The sequence below is a fragment of the Berghia stephanieae genome, chromosome 12 (genome assembly GCF_034508935.2).
Source record: "Berghia stephanieae isolate SIO BIC M18660-M18661 chromosome 12, UCSD_Bste_1.3, whole genome shotgun sequence".
NCBI lineage: Eukaryota > Metazoa > Mollusca > Gastropoda > Nudibranchia > Aeolidiidae > Berghia > Berghia stephanieae.
In genome coordinates, this window is record NC_088371.1 from 131,004 (window position 1) to 137,211 (window position 6,208).

Genomic DNA, 6,208 nt, shown 5'->3' on the forward strand with positions numbered 1-6,208 from the left:
GGGGTCGGAAAAAAATTCTCGACTGCACATGGGATCGATCTCAGTTCCTTTACGTGTGAAGCGAGTGCTCTACCAATTGAGCTATCGGAACCCTCTAGACATGAAAATAAGTACACTTCATTAAAAATATATACCTTTTTACTTTTTTTTCTTCTAGATTTAAGCTTTCTGTTTTCACATATTGATGTTTGGAGTGAAAGATTTTGTGTTAATTTTGATTAATATATACATGTATATTGATATATACATGTGTGTGTGTGTATGTGTAAAAAAACACTGGTTTGTTTTATTGATTTGTAAGGGGGATGCAATCGAGTTAATGATTATGTTGACTGACTCTTTTGTGTCTTCTCCCTTTTATAACATATTCCTCTAATGTTGAAATTGTTACTGTCTTCGAGGACATTAAAAATAAAAAAAATGACCGTTGAGAATTCATGTAGGGGAAACAAATGATGGTCCAGTAGGAAAATACAAGTATGGAGCTTGGAATAAACGGTGTATGAATTTGTACGTTCAAAATTCAAACCCATATGTTATGGTTTGAAACTGATTTGTCAATACATACTTTTTACAACAAGAAACATTGTAGAAAATGAAAGACAAAAACACTTTTTATTTCAATAATCAGATTAATATTTAATTCCGAATATTTTCGCTCCAAAAATGTAATTTATAAGTTGCCAAAATTCCATGTCATGATTTATTTCCATTTAAAAATTTGACATTCCGTTTTTTCCGGGTTCAATCCATTAACCCCCCTATTTCTGAAAGAAAAGATGGGAAAATATTCATGAAGTTATTATTATTATTATTATTATTATTATTATTATTATTATTATTATTATTATTATTATTATTATTATTATTATTATTATTATTATTATTATTATTATTATTATTATTATTATTATCATTATTATTATTATTATTATTATTATTATTATTATTATTATTATTATTATTATTATTATTATATATTATTATTATTATTATTATTATTATTATTACTATTATTATTATTATTGTAATTATTATTATTATAATATTATTATATTATTATTATTATTATTATTATTATTATTATTATTATTATTATTATTATTATTATTATTATTATTATTATTATTATTATTATTATTATTATTATTATTAGTATTATTATTATTATCTCTATCTCAACTTTTCTCTCATTCTTTTCTCGTTCCTTCTTTCTTTATCATTAAATATATCTCTTTCCATATTCTGATCTCTATTTCAATTATTCTTTTTCTCTTATTCGATCTCTTTCTCTCTCTCTCTCATTCTCTCTCTCTCTCTCTCTCTCTCTCTCTCTCTCTCTCTGTGTGTGTGTGTGTGTCTATGTGTGTGCGTGAGTGTATCTGTCTCACTTTCCTTATTTCTGTCTTTTTTTCTGAATCTACTCTCTCTCTCTCTCTCTATCTATATATCTATCTCTTCTTTTTTTTTTCTTTGTCTCATTCTCTCTCTCTCTCTCTCTCTCTCTCTCTCTCTCTCTCTCTTTCTCTCTATAGTTATCTTTTAATCTCTCTTTCTATCGTTTATCCCTCCTATCTATCTCTCTATCTCCCTATTTCTTTCTTACTATCATTGTTCTGTCTCTCACTCTTTCCCTTTATCCCTTTTACTCATCTTTCTCTCTTTCGATCACTCTCTATCTTTTTTTCTTTGTCTCATTCTTACTCTCTCACTCTCACTCACTCACTCTCTCTCCTCTCTCTCTCTTTCTCTCTCTCTCTCTCTCTCTCTCTCTCTCTCTCTCTCTCTCTCTCTCTCTCTTTTAATCTATACCATTCTCTATTTTTTTTTATCTATGTTAATCGAATATCCAGCGTCCGAAATGGCAGAAAGGGAGGACTGGTCACATTTAAGACCATAGATAATACATACCCAACAGTCAGCGCATATGATACAACCAGGATTCTGAAACAAAACATAAATAGTCAAATAGAAGCTCTGCAATTTTTGGTGATTTTTTATATAATTTACATTGTTTTATAATTTGAATTCTATACCTGTACTTGATAATATATGATATGAAATGATATGAATTTTAATGGGCTAAAGTAGTTTACGGTCTTTAAATGCCCATGACCCGCCAGGATGTCAGACTAGCAAATCAATTTCAATTTTTTGTAATGTATTTTTATGTAACATTGATGTACCAGCGCCACACCAACGGATCTTTAGAAAGTGCGAGGCATATTAAACATCATATACTCTAAGTATTACATTTGAGACATGTCAATAACAATTGCAAACCCAGTACAATGACAATTATATAAAAAATAATATTTTTGTCATATTATGGATAAACTTTGTGTGAAAAGCTGAGAGATGAATTAAATGTTACAACATTTTAATAAAATTTTTATATATTTTCCATCTCAACAGATTTTATTTATTTACATTTCATGTGTTGAGTGAGGATGATCTCCTATAAATTTCTATCAAAAATGTTCATTGGACTAAGATGAGTTGCGAGAAAACAAAGGATTATTGCAACTCAAACACTAGGCCACAGAGTAAACAGTTCAGACCATCGTCAACATTGAGAACCATTCACATATAAGCTGACAATGAAACACACAAGACAACATCTCACCTTGCCATCACACAACAGAGTGTCTCAATGCAACTGCCACAGACAAAACATAAAACCCACCACATACCCTGCATAATACACCTCGATAAAACCACACAAGGAATGTCCAACTGTTAACCAATGAGAATTTTCCAGATCATCAAAGCAGAGACGGAAAGAGACGAAGACACGGATTGATGTGTCCATTGTTGACACTGTAAATAATTACATCGACAATACAACTCGCATAACTGAATCAATACATATTAATAGTGGAGTTTTACACTCACCAGAACTTGTCGACAATTTCTATTAAAACAGTGAGCACACATAGTAAACAATTTCCCAGTTATGTTATCAGCAGTATAAGAGTGTTCATAATAAACGAAAAATACTAGGAAAAATATCTCAATGTAATTAACATAAACTGCCAATCAACTAAAATAAACATATGCCATTTATTAACATTATACACAATGAGAAACCAGATAATATTATCATTGACACTTGAATCATGGTTGGATTCGTCTATTCAGGACAATCAAACTTCAGCATATACAACAAAGTCCGCAACCTTAATGTCGGGGGTTGTTTTTATTGCTATCAGACAGGATTATATAAGCTCGTAATTCCAGAAGGGAATGAAAAGTGTGAGATGATATGGGTCAAAATTGAAGTTAAAGATTGAAATTGAAGGTTCCAGAACACTTTATATAATATGTTCATACTATCAAGCCAATTTGGGCAACAAAGAAAGCTCGGAACTATTCAAAAATTGTGTGATAAAAATAAACGACATCACCAATGTCATCTTCATAATAGGAGGAGATTTTAACTTCCCAGGTTGTGACTGGAACTCTAACACATTAAAAGGGAAGACCCAGTTTGCACAGCTAAACAATGATTCTATAGGGTAATGCGCTCACTCAGCTCATAGAGGAACAAACTTCCCAGGTTATGACTGGAACTCTAACACATTAAAAGGAAGGACCCAGTTTGCACAGCTAAACAATGATTCTAGAGGGTAATGCGCTCACTCAGCTCATAGAGGAACAAACTCGAATGCGGAACATGTAGATTTAATGATCACCAGTAACCCAATCTTATAAACAATCAATAATTCCTCACATTATCTCAGACTATGATGCAGTTATCATAAAGAATGACTTGAATCCGAAAAAAGAATGTATAGAAACATGGAAAAACTCCTCTCTTCATAAAAGCAAACTGGAAAGTATGGGAAATGTAACAATTAAAACAGTTAAAGATGTTTTATATATACCTACAAAAATTAAAACATTTATAGACAGAGGAATGAGTAAACATGTACCGCATTAAATGTGTCAAAATAAAAACAGTCTACTATGGTTCACAAAGTCAATAAGAAAGTTAACAAAACAGCGTGACCGAAGTTATAAAAAGAATAAACAGACGAATGATCAATCACAGTTGGCGCCTCTTTGTGAATAAATACCGTATCTATGCTTAAATAATAAACGAAAAGATCAAAACGAAACTTTGTTATGACACCTTTATCAATTTGTATATATTGAGATAAAGTGAGTAGAAAAGTGTATATATTATAATATTGATGATACAAGAGCGGCGTCGAGACATTTCATTTTACCCTTCTACAAAGAGAAATACACAGTTCTGAAATGTTTTGTACAAAAGGAGTTACATACAAATATTGGGACTACGTGGGGAACATGTGAAGCCCTGACGAGAATGGAAAGAGATTTACTGGTATGACAAACAAATCTGGTCATAACTTATACACAGAAAATTAGACAGAAATGGGATATCATCAAGTAAATGACAATGAAACGCTCGTCATCACAGCATTTCTACAAGACCAAGCTTTGACCTTCAAACAAATTGCAAAAAAACAAAACAAAAAAAAAAACATCATAGCTGACATTAATGAAAGAAAAAAACATTTATGAAATATGACAGGAAACGATTCCTTCAGATTACCGCCCAGTGTCCCTCGCTCGTATTTAAATCAAGGTTATCGAGCACATCATTGTCAATCAGATAATACAATACAGATATAGGCATGGTATCTTATATGAAAACCAATATGGTTTTAGATCCAGGCGCTCATGTGAAATACAATTAATCAGTTTTATTGATGTCAATCAGATAATACAATACAGATATAGGCATGGTATATTATATGAAAACCAACATGGTTTTAGATCCAGGCGCTCATGTAAAATACAATTAATCAGTTTTATTGATGACGTTACAAAGTTTCCTGAGAAGGGCCAACAAACTCATGTATTTATAATGTTCTTCTCCGATGCCTTTGGAAATGTTGACAACAACATATTTTGCCAAAAGCTTCGGTAATACGGGATGATTGCAGGCAAATACCAAAAGATCAAAAGTGAGCTTTTTTACAGATGAAACAATTTCATACATGAGAATATAATCTCAAGAAGGTGAAGAACATCTGCAACACGACCTCAAAAACCATGGCTGCTTTGGAACAGTCGTACCGTATTGCGTTTCATACACCTAAATGCAGCTTATATTACATGTTGCTAAAGTTACACAACCGCAGAATAACCAGAGCACATAACATCAACAAAAATAACAACTATAAAGTCAGACTTAAATGGGACGAGCACATCAACCTCACCACAAAAGGAAATAGAACAGCGGGTTTCATTCGAATGAATTTAAAGATTAGATCAGCAAGCCCAAAATCATTAGCTTGCAAGTCATTCGTTTGACTAAATATTGAATACGCGTGCACTATTTGGAACCGACAAACAAAACACCTTGCTGATGAACTGAAGGCAGGACAGAGACGAGCCGATCGTTTTCTTACTGGAAATTATGAGAAAACAACACGTGTGAGCAGCATGATCTAACAACTAGAATGAAAGTCTCTCCATACTAAGAGGAGAGTAGCATAATATTTAGCCATAATATAAAAGATAAAGAATAACCTGATGAAGAAACGTGACTAAAGAGCTACTTCCAAGGACTTGACTACAGGCCAGCCACCCTCGAATCCAGGACATTTCGATCAGAAACCAATTTTCATACCACAAGGCCACATAGACGTACAATGACCGGGCGGTAAAAAAATGCATACCATATAGTACCTATAATCAAGTGAGTGTATATACATACATACATACATACATACATACATACATACATACATACATACATACATACATACATACATATATATATATATATATATTTATATATAATATGTATATGTATATACACATAAGCCATGAAATAATCGTATTCAACCTTTTGTTAAAAAGCACTTTTAAAACATAATTAAAATGTAATTTTGTTCAACTTTTACAATATTGTTTCGAGCGTTCGTTCTATTCAGGAAGTGAAGATAGCGAATACTTTAAACAATATTGTCGAATTATATTATATATAACCAAACTCATGTAACACACAGTCCTGACGTTGGCTGGAAGGCCTGAAACCCATGTGGATTAACTCCAACATCGTGGTAAATATTACAATAATAATTCGGTGCATTGTTACATATCGAGCACTATTCGCACCATAATATTTGCATCCAACAAGATTCCATATATTCTAGAATGCATATATAAA

At 31.8% G+C, this 6,208-nt stretch overlaps 1 long non-coding RNA gene across 1 annotated transcript in view; it reads right to left on the reverse strand.

Annotated features, from left to right (window-relative positions):
• Positions 1-612: 612 nt before the first annotated feature.
• LOC144957979 (uncharacterized) overlaps positions 613-6,208 on the reverse strand; it is a 21,183-nt gene continuing 15,587 nt past the window's right edge. Inside the window, exons 4-5 of the long non-coding RNA XR_013642284.1 lie at positions 1,912-1,944; positions 613-767 (exon numbers count right to left, since the gene is read on the reverse strand). This is a non-coding gene — a long non-coding RNA (uncharacterized LOC144957979). The remainder of the gene's footprint in view (positions 768-1,911; positions 1,945-6,208) is intronic.